The sequence below is a fragment of the Alosa alosa genome, chromosome 15, assembly GCF_017589495.1.
Source record: "Alosa alosa isolate M-15738 ecotype Scorff River chromosome 15, AALO_Geno_1.1, whole genome shotgun sequence".
Taxonomy (NCBI): Eukaryota; Metazoa; Chordata; class Actinopteri; order Clupeiformes; family Clupeidae; genus Alosa; species Alosa alosa.
In genome coordinates this window covers 26,471,863-26,491,862 of record NC_063203.1, presented here as the reverse complement: position 1 = coordinate 26,491,862, position 20,000 = coordinate 26,471,863, and the positions used below count along the sequence as shown (strand labels likewise).

The following is a 20,000-nucleotide window of genomic DNA, read 5'->3' as shown; positions in this document are numbered from 1 at the left end:
ACACTTAGGATGTGTGCTCGCTGGAGGCATGGGGAAGTGTGTGTTGGCAGGGCTGGGTTGGCAAGGAGAGGAGACAGAGCCCCGATCACCCAGTACAGCAGCAGATGAGGCCCACACCATCTCTCACACACGAGAGAGAGAGAGAGAGAGAGAGAGAGAGAGGGGCACTGTGTGCCTGAAGGACACATACACAGCCATCTGAGCCAGTGGCAGGAGAGAGAGATAGAAGGAAGGAGGTTTCAAGCATAGAGGGAGAGATAGACAAAGAGAAAAAGAGAGGGATCCATATGGAGGGGGGAAAGGAAGAGAGAGAGGAAGAGAGGTAGCAATAAAGACAGGAATAAGAGAGAGAGAGAAATGCAGAGAAATGGAGACAGGCACACGTTCACCCAAAGCACAAATCAAGTCATGATATTCTGATCATGCTGGTTGAGTTTACTGCGATTACTCTGGGGGCGTGTGTGTGTGTGTTGGCTCCTCAACGACGCCTGAAGTGTTTCTGCCTGAGAAGCCCCTCATTAGGATCAGTATATATGTGAAGGCCCTGGCCACCCTCCTCCCCCATGCCTGCACATTACCATTCAGTGTCTGACTAGCGCTTTTCCATTTGGTGGGGGAGTTCTGGGGACAGATTGAAGCTGACATGTCGAATGGACCATACAGCCTATACACCCAATGCATCTGCCTATGGCCTGGCATGGGAGTCATCAGCTCCCGCTGGCGTGCAAGAGGGAACCCAGATCACCGAGCTGTCCCACTCCATCTCAGAGAGAGAGAGAAAGTGTGAGATGGAGAGAGTGTGAGAGAGGGAAAGAGTGAGAGAGAGGGAAAGAGAGAGAGAGAGAGAGCAAGAGAGGGAGAGAGGGAAAGAGAGAGAGAAAGAGAGAGAGAGAGAGAGAGAGAGAGAGAAGCTGTCTCACTCCATTTACTCCATCTCCTCAATCCCCAGTGTGCTGATGTGCTGATGTGCTGTGGAGAGTTACAGGATGGAATGGAGGCAAAGCACAGCAGGGATGAACTTACAGAAAAAGAGAATGGAGAGTGAAAGAGATTGAGAGGGGGAGAGAGAGTGTGGAAGAGAGAAAGAAAGAAAGAAAGAAAGAAAGAAAGAGAGTGAAATGAGATAGACTCCAAGCAAGAGAGCAGTAAAGAAAAAGAAAGAGTGAAAGGGAGAGGGAGAAAGAAAGAAATAGAGAGAGGGAGTGAAATGAGATCAACTGGCGCTAAAAGCAGATATAGCATTAGCCTGGAACACTGGTGTTCCATCACTCCCTTCCACAATAGAAGGGATTAGCAGAGGCGCTATTCTTGGGGACACACTATTTCAGACCTCTTAATATGCAGCGCAGAGAATGTGTGAGAAGTGTTACTACACACTGGGTGTGACGCTCACTGAAGCACTACGGGAAACATATATAAATAAATAATATAAATATATAAATGTGTGTGAGTGTATATGGCTCTGGGGCGAGAGAAGTGTGTGCGGAGATATATCACTTAAGCCTCTTAGTGTGTGTGATGTGGCGAGGCTGCTGAATGGCGCTCGGAGGGAGTCGCGTTCCCGGGGATGCTCTGAGCCACTCAAACCCGAAACAATCGCAACGCAACAGAGCCCAAAGTTAGCGATTTAGCAGGACGTTATCAGATAATGGTGGTGGTGGTGTGTGTGTGTGTGTGTGTGTGTGTGTGTGTGTAGGCACTCCAGGAGTGGAGGATAAAAGCGGCTGTGGAAATGTTTGTGTGTTAATCTAACGGATGCATTCGCACTAACAGGCTTGCTTGTGTGTTAATCTAGTGGATGAGGCTCGCGGATGTGGTCCACACTCATCCTAGAGCGACTGCAGGAAACTAACGTCTCCAGGATCGGACACTGCCACTGCCCAAGTACACACAGAGCAATCCAACTCATGACTCATGGCCCAGAAACGTGACAATTGTCAAAGTCTTTTAAGTTTATTTTCGGGGCAGTTGACCAGTCCTGGGCCTTCTGAATGTCCACCTTTTATTAAGGTCCCTGTGCTGGGCCCTGCCACTAGCTGAGCAATGGAGAGATATCAGAACTACAATCATCAGGATGAGGCATAGCAGCTGTTCTGAAGGGTCAGAACTTAGTTTGGGGCTTAGATTTAGAATGTGTAACATCACACACACACACACACACACACACACACACACACACACACACACACACACACACACACACACACACAGTGAAAACCAACCAGAAAACACCTTTGACATGTTAAGCCTGGAGGATGATAAGGGCTTGGCGTACGTCTCGAGGAAGGTCGCACATTATGACGGAGCAAGGCTGACTAGGTTCCGAGCTGTTCCAGGTGTTTCCGCCTGAGCCCACACACTCGCCGCCCTCTGAGCAGCGTGGGTAATTAATGTCCTTGAGTCAGCACAGGGGGACACTTCAGTATTGACATTTATCCCCAGCAGAGCAGCGCGCGATAGCTCACTGGACGTGGCCATAGTGATGCACAAAGAGCTCCGGGGGGAACGGGCAGAATGTCCAAGCGACCAGCAGTAATGTGTCCCTCTCGGTCTGCGTTCGTTTATGTGCATTCATTTCACCTCGCCGGTCCAAAGCAGTCCTGCTGCACAACGAGCACGATATCACAGCGAAGCAATCGGCGTGCGCGCACACACACACACACACACACACACACACTCATTAAGGGGTTCTACATAAACATAACCGTCATCACAACAAAGCATGGGTATCTGCACATGCTCAAACGCTCGGCTTGTTATATTAACAAACCAAAACGCCCGCTACTCAAAGCACAAAAACTGTCTTGTTTATCTTGAGGCCAGTAATGATTTTAGATGTTAATGTAATGTAAGCAGTGATCAGTCTGACAAAACAAACACATTATCCACACACGGGACTGTGTCACACGCACACACACACACGCAATGCATTGTGGGAGCCGTGTCGGTAAGTGTAACCGCTAACGGATGACTTTGGCTCGGCCTGCACAGTCACACGAGGCCAGCGAGCCTTCACATTGACACTGTCCACACGCGGCGGCCAGCGACACGCTATCGCTTGGATGACACAGCACAGGTCCGCTTAATTATGGAATGCCATTTGCTCTCCTATCAGACAACACATTCCCAGCGTCTGCTCCTACCTTCTGCTGAGGGGAAAAGACAGAAAAGAGAAACAGGGCCGGTCATCTGAGGACAAGACCCAGAACAGGACAGCAACTGAGCTGTCGGGTTGTTTTGGGATGGGTTGGGGTTGGGTGCGTTTTCTCGGGGGTGTTTTGTTGGACCCCAGGAGGATGGTGGTAGTGTGTGTGTGTTTGTGTGTTGAGGGGGGGTGGGTAGGGTAGGGTTGCAGGGGTTTGGTTTGGTTTGCTTTTGGAGAGGCTGATAGTGAAAGGATGATGTGAAGTCTCTCTTTCTTCTCTCTCCCTCTCTTTCTGTAGTCTCTCTATCCCTCTCTCTCCCCTTCTCACTCTCCTTTTTAGTCCAAGAAAACAGCTCGTCTCAGTTCTCAGAGACTGAGGGAGAAAAGGAGGAGGCAGGAAGGAGAGTGTGTGTGTGTGTGTGTGTGTGTGTGTGTGTGCATGTTTGTGTATGGGACAGAGAAAGAAAGAATGAGTTTCTGTATGTGTGAATTTGTGTGTCTGAAAGACAAAGAAAGATTTTAAAAAAGCGAGATCCAAGGAGTTTGAAAAGAGACAGGCGATAAAAGAGAAGCCCAGATACACACACACACACACACACACACACACACACACACACACACACACACACACACACTCACACACACTCACACACACACACACACACACACACACACACACACACACACACACACACACACACACACACACACACACACACACACACACACTCACACACACTCACACACACTCACACACACACACACTCACACACACACACACACACACTTAGCCTTGAGTCAGACAACACATTGCTGCTCTGCTTCCCTTTACTTCCCTATGCACAGATGGGCTCCATCACAACACAAGGCCTAGGATGAGCTATGTCCAACCCGGGGGCCTGCAACCTTCACAAAACCATATCTCTACACTGCATTCCTCTGTGTAGACTTGTTGTGGATGTGCCAAAAGTAAACAGCCCTTCATCACCATCCTCCGTGTCACTTCCTTTGTTTTGGAAGATGATTCTAGAACTTGAGTTTGGAATAGTCAGAGTAAAAATGCTTTTCCCATCTGACAAGCTGTCAGAGCAAATAGCCTGCATGCGGGAAATGAATATCTCTGTGCATTCTGATCTCCAGAGGTTTTAACAGCTGTATCAACACATCAATACAAGTATGCAGCACACTGACCAGAAAGATGTGACGGAATGTGATGAAATGCTAACGCCGCTAACAGTACCTTTACGACGTTTAACACATATGATCTGAAAATCTTTTACATTTACAGTTTTTTTCAACTGCTTACACACTAAATCTTTGATTGTCACACAATTTTCTAAACATGTCCTCCAAACATCATAACCCGACACCAAATCTGCAAAACCATACACTAATTCTCAGTGTTCGACTCAGTTTTCAATTGACTAAAACACATTTTGCAAAACATCACACACAATTTTCTACCTAACACACAAAAATCTAACAGGAAGTAACTTGATTTCGTTCTTCAAACACAACCCATCAAAATGCCACACTAAATCACCAGTGCTTCACTCTTTTCTTTTCACATGTGTAAACACTTTTACTTTACTGAACACCATCCAATCATTGCCTTAGTATAGGTCTATGAATAGATATACTCTATATAGATATGGACCCTTTCAATCTGCTCCTAGAGGATTTTATGTTGAAACCAATGCAGATACTTTGAAAATTACAGTAATCGGACTTTAGCTTACAGTAATGTTCTACAAAAAGTTGACTTTATGTAACATTTTTCTTTTTACTCCACACACACACACACACACACACACACACACACACTTGTCTTTGGAAAAAAAACAAAATCAGTGTTTTCAAAACTCCATGTACATCTGGTGGTCACTGTATTCTTTTTTGCTTTTTTTCTTGTTTGCTGTAAAATACTGTATTCAAGAACAGCAAATTATTTGGGAAAAAATCACTATTTTTACAATATTTTTTTCAATATTGCTTGCATTTTTACTGTGTATTTCAACTTCTCTTTGTTGATACCGTAACTTTCACTCTTGTATGGAAATACATATAGAAAGTGTAAGACAGAAGAGCTTTAGGTTTTGAGCAACAGTGTGTACATGATGTATCCAAATGTCATATTATGACAAAAGTGTTTGTAATGTGAGGCTTAATGTTTGCTTTAAAGATGTGTTTTGACATTTTGAATGTTGTGTGTCATTTTGCTGGAGATTTGAGGCATTTTGCATTTTGTGTGAGCAATTGTGGGTTTTGTGTGTGGAGTTTTGAAAAATAGACACAGAGTTTTGAAAACGTGTGTAAACAATTGTAAAAAACTGTAAGTGGACGTGCCTGAGCCTGAGAAAGAGTTGGCCCATGTTTGAGTCTCCAACATGTCCGTGTTGCTTTGGATTAGACACACTCATGTACTACATCCCATGTACTTTACTTGACTTTTGTTCATAGCTGTCAGTGCATTTCAATTGATTGCCCAAGGCAAAGCAATTACTAGAGGTTCTTATGAAGCCAAAGGATGTGGAATCTGCGCTGATCACTGTCATTCCTAGTCAACAGCACAGGAGATTTTTTAATGTCTTCCAAGATACACATTAATTACTGCAATGATTCCTCCAACAGACAGGAGGAAGAGACTTGTTTGAGGAAGTGGAGATTTGGAGTGACACATATGGGCATGCTGCGGGGGAGGAGGACACAAGACAAATATGAGTCCTACGAGATGCTCAGGTCCTATTCCTGCCCAGACAGCGCTTTCACAAGATGGAGCATCCCTCTGCCATTTACTTAACCTGACTTGCACACACACACACACACACACACACACACACACACACACACCTCACACAGACACAGACAGACACACACACACACACACACACACACACACACACACACACACATGCCTCACACAGACACACACACACACACATACAAACACACACTGACACAGACACAGACACAGACACAGACACAGACACACACACACACACACACACACACACACATGCCTCACACAGACACACACACACAAACACACACTGACACAGACACACACACACACACACACACACACACACACACACACACACAGACCATACCTATCAAACTCCCTGTATGCCCGCTGGTTAAACATTTAGTTATGGCAGCACCACTCAATATTTTAATTTCTGAACGGGAGGGCAGTGCCAAACATGCACTTTTGCACAAACACCCCCCCTCACTCACTCACTCTCTCACACACCAACACACACACACACACACACACACACACACACACACACACTATACACACACTCTGAATTATTAAAATGAGGCTTTCGATGAATTTTCAAGCAGTATGTGCAGTGCTTTGATGCCAGGCAGGCATTTGGAGAAGAGAGAAGGGGGAAGGGGTGAGAAATGGCTTGGTGTGGTGTGTAAACAAGATCCTCAAGCATGGTTTCACAAAAAAATCTTACGTAACCACCTGTCAAGACTTTTTGGCCAATTGTCCCTTGCATTCACACGTATACACACACACACAGATACACACACACACAGATACACACATATACACACAGACGAACACATATACACATACATGCACAAACACACACACACACACACACACACGCGCATGATTTTTCAAGATGAACACAAAACAAAGAAAAAAGATGGAGGACGAAGAAGAGGAAGATGAAAAAGAGGAGGATGAAGAAGACTAAGAAGAAGAAGAAGAAGAAGAAGAGATAGAAGCATAATCACCAGCAGAAGAAGAGGCGCCCATCTTTGAGTCACTAGTCGTGCATCAAAAAAAGAAATGACTAACTGAGCGTACTACAGCCCCGCCCCCTCCACCCCTCTCTCCCGATAAGAGAGGCTTTGTTCTGGCATGGCCACTAATCTGAGTTCAAAGGCAGGCAGGCAGGCAGGACGCCCCCTCCCCAACCCCCAAACTCCCACTCCACCCCCACCCGCAACCCCCACCTCCTCCGTCAGCCTCCATAATGGGCATGAAATGGAGCGCTTGCCTGCATCCCTACTGCCACTGCCACTCTGCAACTCCACCTAACCGCCCGCTTACACACACATACACACACACACACTCACACGCTTGCCTATGTCTCTGCTAGGGGATTGACTCAGTTGTGTGTGTGTGTGTGTGTGTGTGTGTGTGTGTATGTGTGTGTGTGTGTGTTTGTGCTTGACTCGGGTCTACCCTCACGTCGCACATCAACTGAATCAGCAGCTGACAGATTAAGGGGTGCAGTGTGTGGCTGTGTATGTGTGGAGAAATATATGAGGATGAATGTGTGTGTGTGTGTGTGTGTGTGTGTGTGTGTGTGTTAGTGTGGTTAAGAAAATACAAGGATGCCCATGGAACACATGAAACATTAGTGTCTCAGTGTTTACTGCTGTGATGTCTGTGTGTGTGATAGTGTAGTTGAGTGTGTGCATGTATGAATGCATCTAAATAGGAGCATTCAAGCATTAAAAAGAAAATAAGACAGACACACACACACACGGACCTGGCACAGTGGGCTCCGCCTCCTCCACATGGCCCCACGATGCCACTCTCTCAGCAAAGACTCTAGGGAATCTGTCCCTGACGTGGCATGGATGGAGTGGGCACTCATCAGGACACCGCTGGACACTACATTTGATGGCCACTAAATAAGAGACGCAACATCACCTCACGCTCAGTGGACGGAACCCTTAGGAATCTAACCTGGATCTGGCCCTGATGTGGTCCACATCTAGTGTGAACCTGGTCTAGCCCTGATGTGGTCTACATCTAGTGTGAACCTGGTCTAGCCCTGATGTGGTCTACATCAAGTGTGTACCTGGTCTAGCCCTAATGTGGCTGATCAAGTTTTAATGGATGCCAGTGGATACACCACTGCATATTATCATCACACACACACATACACACACACACACACACACACACTACTCCATATTGGTGTTCAGACACCACCCACATAGCAGATGGCCCAGGGCTGGGGGTCTGGCCCAGGTGTGGTTCTCAACTGGCGTGGATGCGGCGGACACACTGCCATCAGGACACACTGGCCTCCCACATGAGATGCAAACATCATGCTATTCAGATAGATAGATAGATAGATAGATAGATAGATAGATAGATAGATAGATAGATAGATAGATCCCCAAGGGGAAACTAACTTAGAAGCCAAAACCCTGACTTTTCTGGCGCTGACCTGGCCCAGTTCCGATCTGAGTGTGCCTGTAATCAGGACTGTGTTGGACAGTAATAATGCACTTACATTTCCCCTGCTGGTTCAGCTGTGTCTGACTGGAGTGGGGTGGGTAGGGAGAGGGAGAGAGAGGAAGGATGGGTGTGTGTGTGTGTGTGTGTGTTAATGCCTCTGGAGTATAACCACCCGAGCTGTGGTATGTGTGTGTTAATGCCTCTGGAGTATAACCATCCAAGCTGTGTGTGTGTATGTGTGTGTGTGTGTGTGTGTGTGTGTGTGTGTGTGTATGTGTGTGTGTGTGTGTGTGTGTGTGTGTGTGTGTGTGTGTGTGTGTGTGTGTGTGTGCTGCAATAACATCAGAGCTGGTGAGAGTGTGATTTCCAGTGGGGCTTTCCTCGTTCAGTTCTCTGAGCTTCACACACACACACACACACACACACCAATACATACAGAGAGCGCACAGAAATGGCTGACACATATACACCCACACACATGCACTCAATTACTACAGCATCTCACTGTTGTTGTCTCTCTTTCTCTCTCTCTCTCTTTTTCTCTCTCTCTCTGTTACTCTCTCAGAATATCTATTGTCTTTGTCTATTGTCACCATCTCCTTCTCTCTCTCAACATTAGAGGAAGAAAGACAGAGAAAGGAGAGAGGAAAAGAAGAGGAGAGAGAGAGAGGGAGGGAGAGAGAGGGTGAGGGAGAGAGAGAGAGACCCATCAATGCAAAGAGGTCCTAATTACACAGCAGTGACAGGGAGGAGAGGGTTGCACAGCTCCGCTCATTAGACCATAGAGTTACACACACACACACACACACACACACACACACACACACACACACATGCACAAGCTCAAATGGCAGTCACACAAGCCTAAACAGCCTCTCTCACCCACATGTATGAACAATACAATTACACACACACACACAATACAATACATACAATACACACACATACATACACACATACACATACATATACACACATACAAACAAGCATCCAGATACAACACAAATGTGTATTCACAGACTCATGTACACACACATATACAGCAACACTGAGGTTATCTATCTCTCTCATTCTTTCTCACGCAATAAACACACACACACACACACACACACACACACACACACACACACACACACACACACAGAGCGCCCCCCTCACCCCCCCAGTGTAATTGTGTCCTCCATCCGTGTGAGTTGGTGGCCTGCTCGTCAGTGTGATCCGTATTGATTAGGCGTCTGCTTAACAAACATCTCCGCCAGGGCTGTTCAGCAGGGCCGGCCCCTAAGCAGGCAGGTCGTCGCCGTGACAGCCGTCGCCGTGACAGCCATCGCCGTGACAGCGCTCTGATGCTCTAATGGGTTCGGGCCTCTTTAAAGGGTTTTGGGGGAGTTGCAATTTTGACTGATGATACTTACACAAGCATTAGCGCTGGAGAAATGCCTGTGTTTGTATGCTATGCGCATGTGCATTTGTGTGTGTGTGAGTGTGTGTGTGTGTGTGTGTGTGTGTGTGTGTGTGTGTGTGTGTGTGTGTGTGTGTGTGTGTGTGTGAGTGAGAGAGAGAGAGAGGTAGAGAGGGAGAGAGAGCATACACGACAGATAGTCATTAAGGCAGTGAATATGAGATGAAAGTGTGACCAGTCAATCATCTTTTTCATATTTTCACATTTTCACAGACACACACACACACACACAGACACACACACACACACAGTTAATCATCTTCCCACTTTCCCACTTTCAGCTCTCCAGTAATGGCCGCCTCTCTCCATATGCTCTGAGAGGGAAATGATGCCTCTCCCACCATGAAGGGCTGGATTTAAACGCATCCCGCCGCTACACATAATGGCCCCCCTTCTTTCAGAATACAGGGAGGAGAGAAGTGAGAGGGGGTGTGTGTGTGTGTGTGTGTGTGTGTACACTGCACTGCACCTCTGAATGCAGCAGGCTCTAGAATACAAACACACACACACACACACACACATGGCCCAAATGAGGGTTAGAACAGACTACTATCTGTTGTCTGCTTTGATGAAGTTGCCTAGGAGAGGAGCACACATATATGTGTGTGTGTGTGTGTGTGTGTGTCACTGCTGAAGTCACTGCTGCATGCTGGGCTTGGAGAAGAGCTGCCTGCCTGAATGAGTGTCAACTTCTCTCGTCGTAAACGCCAGGCGCCTGGCGTTGACATGCTGTGTGTGTGGGAGTCTTTATGAGTAGTCACGGCACGGCTTGACTGCAGACGCACTCACTCACACACTCACTCACACACTCACTCACTCACTCACACACTCACACACTCACACACTCACACACTCACTCACACACTCACACACTCACACACTCACACACTCTTCTGCCTCAACGCTCACACTCTTAGCACTGCTGTCAGGCAGGGAGAGCTGGAGTCTGTGACATGCTCACAAGTGAACAGCACCGTCAGCCCATCCAGACAGACCGACAGACAGACACGACAGAACTCACAGAACAGACAAGACAGACAGACACGACAGATGGAGAGAGGGAGAGGAAGAAGCAATGACTGACTTCTTGAAGAGGAGGATGAGGAAGAGGAGGAGGAGAAGGAGGAGGAAGAGAAGGAGGAGGAGGAGGAGAAGGAGGAGGAAGAGAAGGTTTGAGAGGAGGAGGAGAAGGAGGAGGAGGAGAAGGAGGTTTGAGAGGAGGAGGAGGACGAAGAGAAGGAGGAGGAAGAGGAGGTTTGAGAGGAGGAGGAGGAGGTTTGAGAAGAGGATGAGGAAGAGGAGGAGGAGAAGGAGGAGGAAGAGGAGGTTTGAGAAGAGGATGAGGAAGAGGAGGAGGAGAAGGAGGAGGAAGAGGAGGTTTGAGAGGAGGAATAGGAGGATGAAGAGGAGGAGGAGGAGGAGGAAGAAGAGGTTTGAGAGGAGGAGGAGGAAGAGGAGGAGGAGGATGAAAAGGAGGATGAGGAAGCTTGCTGAAGTGCGAGTGGAGAGAGGAGTTTTGGGGAGATGGCAGATTCTCTTCATCCTCACTGAGTCTCTTTCACTCTCTCTCCATCTTTCTGTCTATCTCTCTCTCTCTATCTTCATCTCTCTCTCACCATAGTGGTCTCTCTCTCTCCACCTTTATGTCTCTCTATCTTCATCTCTCTCTCTCTCTTTCACCATAGTGATGTCTCTCTCTCTTCATCTTCATCTCTCTCCCTCTCTCTCCATCTTTATGTCTCTTGCTCTACTGTTCTCCTGTCTGGTCTCTCTGGGTCCCTCAGGCCCTTGGGCACAGCACAGCACAGGAGGAGTAAAGGAGGAGTAAAGAGGAGTACAGGGCCCTTGGGCACAGCACAGGAGGAGTACAGGGCCCTTGGGCACAGCACAGGAGGAGTACAGGGCCCTTGGGCACAGCACAGGAGGAGTACAGGGCCCTTGGGCACAGCACAGGAGGAGTACAGGGCCCTTGGGCACAGCACAGGAGGAGTACAGGGCCCTTGGGCACAGCACAGGAGGAGTACAGGGCCCTTGGGCACAGCACAGGAGGAGTACAGGGCCCTTGGGCACAGCACAGGAGGAGTACAGGGCCCTTGGGGAGAGTCGAGACCGCAGTGCTGTACTTAGAAAGCTCCTGTGGCTCTTTACGATCTCACAATCTATGTCTTAGTCCGGCCACATTTGCCTGCACTTTACGACAGACGACAAATAACCGCCTCGTGAAAAATTGCTCTGTGTGATTTAGTACTGCCTGGACTGCCAGAGCCCGTTTCAATTCTGATTGGCTGGAGTTGCTGGGTGGGGTTGCTTTCTTTAGTTTATGTTCCTGCATTAGGCCAGGAGGTGCGGATGCAATTAGGTGTGGCTTATTAAAATACATGCATGGAGGATCTTAATGAGATTTACTGGTGAAATGAGAACCTATTTGATGTGCATGTGGGACTGCATATGTCTCTGTGTGTGTGTGTGTGTGTGTGTGTGTGTGTGTGTGTGTTGAGGGCAGAGTAATGTGTCCAATCTTCTCAACAGTTGCACACTCTAAATTGCAGCTGCAGACTCCTAGGCAGCCAGTATACTGTAAGACTTCAGATTGCTGCTGTCTTCCCTTCTCACAGTGCACAATAAAAACAAGGGAGCAAATGATAGACAAACAGCTTGTTTACTTGTTTACTTTTTATGTATCTCCGCTAAATATGCTGTTTCGTGCCAATTGCCCTTTGCCATACAGATTTCCCTCAAATTGTTTATCCTTTTTTTTCTTCTTTCTCTCCAACCTCATGCTTAGTCAGTCTAATGGAGTGTGAAATTGGCGAGATTGCTTTTGGTTGTGTGTTGGTTTCATTAGCGGCAGAGAGAGAGAGAGAGAGGGGCAGAGAGAGAAAGAGAGAGAGAGCTTGTCTTATCTGAAGAAGACGACAAACATGATGATGATGATGATGATGATGATGATGATGATGATGATGATGAAGACAATGACGATGAAACCTATTTAAGCTGAGGCTTCTGAGCAGCTTGCTTCAGAGAGGACAGAAAGGGAAGTTACCAGCATCCCCCGTATTTCCCCAGAAAAGAAAAAAAGAAAAGAAAAAAAGAACCTTGAGGCTGTTGTTGTCATGGCACCAAGATGCAGCTGAGTGAGGTCACAATTCTTTCGCTTCTTTTTTCTTCCATCTCCTCCAAACAGAGCCAGGATTACCTGTTTTACCTGGATTACCTGTTTTACCTGGATTACCTGTTACCTGTGAGTTGAGGGGCCTTACCAACTACACAATGACATGTCTCTTCAATAGTATAAGTATAAGTATATATATACTCTTTTGATCCCGTGAGGGAAACTGCATTTAACCCAATCCATGAATTAGTGAAACACAGCACACAGTGAGGTGAAGCACACACTAATCCCGGGCGCAGTGAGCTGCCTGCAACCACAGCGGGGCCGGGAGCAGTGAGGGGTTAGGTGCCTTGCTCAAGGGCACTTCAGCCGTGGCCCACTGGTCGGGGCTCGAACCGGCAACCCTCCGGTTACAAGTCCAGAGTGCTAACCAGTGGGCCACGGCTGCCCCGTATAGTAGGTAAACTACAAACTTCTTCTTTCAAACCTGCAAATTTAAGAAATTGAGAGTGATCATGCCATGTGTGCACTGCAGAACATCAGCCCAGAGCTCTACATCCAACAGCCCCATGTCCAGCCCAGGACACATCTCTCTAAACAGCCCTACAGTATGTCCAGCCCAGGACACATCTCTCTAAACAGCCCTATGTCCAGCCCAGGACCCATCTCTCTAAACAGCCTCCATGTCCAGCCCAGGAAACCATCTCTCTAAACAGGAACGTTGTGAAAGGCTCTGAATTAGAAAATCATCCCCATGTTACAAAGTCAGGATTTCTTCCTTTAGTCAGCGGCTCAGGAGATTCTCCATCATGAGCCTTCAGGAGCATCCATTTGTAGATCTAGGGTTTGGAACAGCAGGAAAAGGAGGACCCTGCATCCATTTGTAGATCTAGGGTTTGGAACAGCAAGAGGAGCAGGACCCTCTCCAACATTCTCCAACACTCCATTCCTTCACTTCGTCCACCTCTGAAGAGGATCCGATATGTTTAGATAGGGGCGAAAGCTCTGAAGAGGATCCGATATGTTTAGATAGGGGCGAAAGCTCTGAAGAGGATCAGATATTACATTACATTACATTACATTACATTACATTACATTTGGCTGACGCTTTTTAACCAAAGCGACTAACAACATGGTAAACAGTAAGTTTTAGAACAATTCTCACAATTTTAGGACAGTTTAAAAGAACATTAGAGTACAGTAAGAATAAGTAAAGCCGGTGAGTGCTGTTTTAACAGTTACTTGTCAGTTTAAAACGGCTGGTGAGTGCTAGGATCAGTAAGACTTGTTGTAAGTGTTGCTATGAGAGTAGATGTTCTCTAAAGAGCTGGGTCTTCAGGAGTTTTTGAAAGTGGAAAAGGATGTCCCTGCCCTTGTAGGAACTGGAAGTGTGTTCCACCAACGAGGAACAACAGATGAGAAAAGTTTGATTGGCTTTGAGCTGCACCGGGTGGTAGAGCCAGACGTGCTCGGTCAGAGGAGCCGCCAGGTCTGGAGGTAGTGTAAGTCTGTAAGAGGGCATTCAAGTAGGTGGGAGCAGAACCGAGACTACTTTGTAGGCAAGCGTTAGAGACTTGAATTTGATGGGGCCGCCATAGGTAGCCAGTGTAGCTGGATGAGCAGCGGGTAACATGTGCCCTTTGGGTTGGTTGTAGACCAGGCGCACGCTCTCTGGATCATCTGAAGTGGTTTCACTGCGCAGGCTGGGAGACCTGTCAGGAGGGCATTGCAGTAGTCGAAGTCGGAGATGACTATTGCCTGAACCAGAAGTTGGGTAGCATCTTGAGTCAAGTAAGTCCTGATTTTCCGTATGTTGTAGAGTGCGAACGGCATGACCGGGCTTAATTGAGGCAACATGATCTGAGAAGTTTAGTTGGTTGTCAAGAACAACTCCTAGATTTCTTGCAGTCCTGGTCGGTAAAACAGACAGGGAGTCAAATTTGATGTTGATGTCGCGGTGTATGGTAGGTTTAGCTGGGATGACCAGCAGTTCAGTCTTTGAGAGGTTCAGCTGGAGGTGGTGTGCCTTCATCCATGTAGCTATGTCTGAAAGGCAATCCGAGATCCGCAGGCTGAAACCAGGGGGTCAAGCCAGGTGGAAAGGACAGATAGAGCTGTGTGTCGCCTGCATAGCAGTGGTAAGAGAAGCCGTATGAACGGATAATCTGTCCCAAGGAGGTGGTGTAGATAGCAAAGAGGAGAGGGGCCCAGCACTGAGCCCTGGGGACCCCTGTGGTGAGATGGTGAGGTGCGGATAGCTGACCAAGCCATGATAATGCTAAACGAAGGCCCTGTGAGGTAGGATTCAAACCAGGAGAGAGCAGAACCGAGATTCCCATGTCAGCGAGTATAGAGAGAAGGATACGGGTGATTAACCGTGGCCAAAGGCAGCCGATAAGTCAAGCAGAATGAGTACTGATAACCGAAGCGGTCGCCCCTGGCTTCTTTTAAGGCTTCTGTTACAGACAGCAGAGCCATTTCGTAGAGTGGCCGCTTTTGAACCCAGACTGATTTGGATCCAGAAGGTTGTTCTGTGAAAGGAAGTCAGAGACCTGTTTGGAGACTGCTCGCTCAATGCCTTTGGATAGGAAAGGCAGTAGTGAGACAGGGCGGTAGTTCTCACTTGAGCAGGGTTGAGAGAAGCTTTCTTAAGTAACGGTGTTACCCGGCCATTTTGAACGCTGTTGGAAATGTGCCAGAGGTTACGAGGCATTGATCACATGTGTGATAGCTGAGCGATGGTCGGGCTGATGGACTGAAGTAGGCTCGTAGGTATAGGGTCCAGCGAGCATGTGGTAGGACGGCTGCATGTCAGGAGTCTGGACACTTCACTCGAGAGAGGCGGAATGCTGAAAAAGATGTTCCAGCAGTCCCTAGAGGTTGTAGGAGGCGGCATCTGAGTCAGATGCGCTTGAGTGGGCATGTAGAGAATTGATCATTGATTGCCGCCACTTTGTTTGTAAAAAATGAGGCGAGGGTATCTGCAGTAAGGCTGGATGGAGGAGGAGGCAGCTGAGGGTTGAGTAGCGATTTGAAGGTTGAGAAAAGTTTTCGAAAGTGTCTGTAGCGCTGTTGATTTTGTCATGGTAGAAAGCAGTCTTAGCAGCAGTGATGCTGGCTGAGAAGGAGGTCAGGAGTGTCTGGTAGTTTTTGAGGTCGCCAGCTAGTTTGGATTTGTGCCATTTCCTCTCCGCTGCTCTGAGTTTGGTCGCGATCGGAGGGTCTCATTTAGCCATGGATGAGAATGTTTGGATCGAGCTGGCCTTGTGGTAAGAGGGCACAGCTCGCCTAGACACGAGGTCAGTGTGGAGCAGAGCGAGTCGGTGGTTTCATTAACCTCCAGAGAGGAGAAGGTGTTGAGTGGAGGTAGACCGGAGGCAACCACAGAGGAGAAGTGCGCTGGAGACAGGTTCGGATGTTGCGGGCGAATGTGACCATCGGGCTGAGGAGCCGGAGGCTGTTCTGACAGGCTGACGTTGAACTAGATGAAGAAGTGGTCAGAAAGATGGAGAGGCCACCATGAGGGCGCCTGTGCTGCAGTTCCGAAAGTGAAGATCAAGTCAAGCTTTGCCAGCTTTGTGAGTCGGGTGGGCTTTGAACCAGTTTGAGGTCAAAGGAGGGACCAGGGCCAAAAGTCCGCTGAGCCTGGGGCTGTTCATATCACCGAGAACAAGAAGCGGACAGTCATGCTCAGGGATGGAGGATAGCAGAGTGTCAAGTTCACAATAAAGTCGCCTAGTTGGCCTGGAGGGCGTAGATGACCAGCACGTAGAGTTTTGCTGGGGCGATCACTGTGATGGCATGGAATTCAATGAGACATATTTGTTTGAAGGCAGTAGCGGGTGAATTTCCATTTGTTGAGATCAGCAGGCCTCCGCCTCCCTCGGCCCAGATAGGCGAGGGGTGTGGGATAGTGTAAGGTTAGTGGAGAGTGCAGCCGGGTGGCAGTGTTCTCTGGTTTGATCCAAGTCTCAGTGAGAGCAAGGAGTTCCAATGAAAGGTGGTTGGCATAGCCAGCTATGAAGTCGGTTTTGTTGACTGCGGATTGACAGTTCCACAAGCCCATGGAGAAGGAGGTTTCTGTTGGTGAGGACCGCTTAAGTTCCTGGAGGTTAAGGGGATTTCTGCCCCTTGACATTTCTGCCCTTTGGCATGATGCCGCTTTCTGCAATGGCGGGTGATAACAGATATGGAGGAACGGCACATTTTGCCTTTTGTCGGGTGCCTGTGCTCGTGAACTTGCACAGGTAAACTTGCTTGTCTTGACCGTGGTTCGTCTTAAACGAGGCTGGTTGAAACGAGGCTGCGCTTCCAGCAGCCGCCACTATTTTTATTCTGCTAGGAATTGCATGCAGCTGTCCTCCTGTCTCACTAATGATGCATCAGCGTACCGCCTCTGACGCTCGCACAGCTTAGATTGTTCAAAAGGGTGTTAATTACTGTCAACTGAAAGTCCGCCACCACACCGACCAAACTCACAGTTTCAAGTAGCCTCCTCCCTCAGCTGTTCCCAACGCCCAGAGTCCAATTCTAACAATTGGAGAGGATTTGGCCAGTAGTAGCCTATGTGTTCTTTTGCTTTCTCTCCCCAACTCACTGCAGTTGTTGTCTGATTACCTGAGAGGTGCTCCGATATTATAAGGAGCTAGTCACGCCTGATCCCGCCCTCTGACGCTCAAGACAGCTTAGATTGTTCAAAAGGGTGTTAATTACTGTCAACTGAAAGTCCGCTCGCTCACACCGACCGAAACTCACAGTTTCAAGTAGCCTGTTTAGATAGGGGCGAAAGCTCCTGGTCTCCCAGCACGGGACTGGTTTCTGCCATGGAGGGGGCTTGTATGACTCATCCCTCTTGGTTTGGATGCCCTAAATTACGCCCTGCCAACTTATGTGTGCCACACGGAGTGAGAGCAGAGCAGCATCTTCCCCCCACACACACACACACACACACACACACACACACACACACACACACATGCAAACACTCATAAAGACACAGACACACAGCTGCATCTACATACACACACATTCATACAAAAACATCTACACACACACACACACACACACACACACAAACACACACATGTGCAAACACACATACAGACAAAGACACACAGCTGCATCTACATACACATACATTCATACAAAACCAAACTCACATAGACACACACACACACACACACACACACACACACACACACACACACACACACACACACACACACACACATACACAAACACACCAGCAAATGAGCTGAAAAGAGCAAGGTCTTCAATTTGGGCTCCTCGTTATGAGCCCTGATAGCTGCATCCCCCTGCAGGCTGCAGGATGCCTCCCAAATCTCTCTTTGGCCTGTCACCCCTGCAGGTGCTCCTATTCCTCTGACTTCCTGTCACTTGGCACTAACTCATCCTCAGATTAAACACCATCCTACAGCAACCGCAATGCAATTAGGGCTTCTGACTGCTGAGATGGTAACTACGCTCTGCTGTTTCTTCCACAATACCAGCATAAGCCTACTAAAGATAAAAGGGTTTTAGATCCATCACACTAATCTGCACTAGTTAGTGCTTGATAGAAAAGTAATTACATTTTTTTTTTAAAAGGGACAATGTAGTTCTGGGTGCAGTGTTTCATTTACATAGTACAGGTTTGTGCAAAATTCGAATTGCAATTCTGCTTCCTGTTTGGTACCTCAATTGAAATGAAATTTAAGAGCCAGTTTCAATTCAATTCTGGAAGCCTGACGTAGCAGGCAATATAACACGTTTCACATTTCGTGTGTAGTTTGTGGTGTACAAGTTTTGAGACTCAGTTTCCAAAAATGTGCATAAACAACACTAATATTGTAAGAAGTTCTCTATAATGTAACGCTTCAGACTGGGAGGCACTTGGGGCTCAGCAGACAACTAGGTCCAATTCCTCAAATGGCTGAACGGGAGGGGGGAGATAGAATTACGAGAATAAATAAATAATAAATCTATAATACCGTATGTAGCTCTATTTTAGGGACGGGCAGGCAGCTTGCGCGCAGTCTGAACAAGGTTCCACACGGCACTCACTGTCCATTAAGAATTTAAGCAGGGGACGCAGAAGTAGGCCACAGACGGCGGCAGTGAGAGCAAGAGAGCCAGATTGAACGAGGGAGCTAGGAGAGTGTGAGGAGAGTGTGAGGAGAGTGTGTGAGGGAACGAGGAGAGTGTGTGTGAGGGAGCTAGGGGAGTGTGAGGAGAGTGTGTGAGGGAGCTAGGAGAGTGTGAGGAGAGTATGTGAGGGAACGAGGAGAGTGTGTGTGAGGGAGCTAGGGGAGTGTGAGGAGAGTGTGTGAAGGAGCGAGGAGAGTGTGTGAGGGAGCTAGGAGAGTGTGTGAGGGAGCTAGGAGATAGGAGCTATGTATATGTATACAATTTTCCCTATTGTAAATCTTTAACAACAACAGCAGAAACACACACACTGTACTCAGCTTGCTGTACAACGATCTCCATGTGCTTAGTCTTGCATAAATATCTGATGTATTGTTCGTGACACCATGCACCCCTGAAGGGAGGAAACGGAACGACAGGAAAAAAGCTGCATTTGCATGCTGCCTCTTTGAGTGATTGACACAAACACTCCATCTGTAAAATGGGGTGATGTAATTCGAATGGACGAGCAGTGCGTGCATCCCCACAGAGAAGGTTACAGCACACCTAAGGCTAGCCACCTCGGGGTTATTCACTCTCAGTTCTTTACTCTACGCTAATATTGTTTCTAAAATTACCCTGGAACGTTAGGTGAATATAAGTACAGAGGTTTGGCCATTTTAGTTACACGTGTCTATTTAAATCTGGGGTATTTTTTTTTCACCCGTCCGCTGTTTCTCTGAGGCTAAAACCTGAAATCTGTCGAGAGTTCAACATCGAGGTCCGTGGCACATCAGGGCTTACAGGAAGGCAGGGGAAGCCGCAAGCAATCAGGAAAACAAATAAACAAGCAAAGAGGCACACAAACAAAAACAAACCCAGTAGGCAGTGGAAGCCCTGCGCAGGCGAGCAGCAGGTACGCTCAGCACTAACAGAA

At 47.7% G+C, this 20,000-nt stretch overlaps 1 protein-coding gene across 1 annotated transcript in view; it reads right to left on the bottom strand.

Annotated features, from left to right (window-relative positions):
* Positions 1-20,000, bottom strand: part of pcp4b (Purkinje cell protein 4b) — a 45,157-nt gene that overhangs the window by 12,822 nt on the left and 12,335 nt on the right. The window lies entirely within an intron of this gene.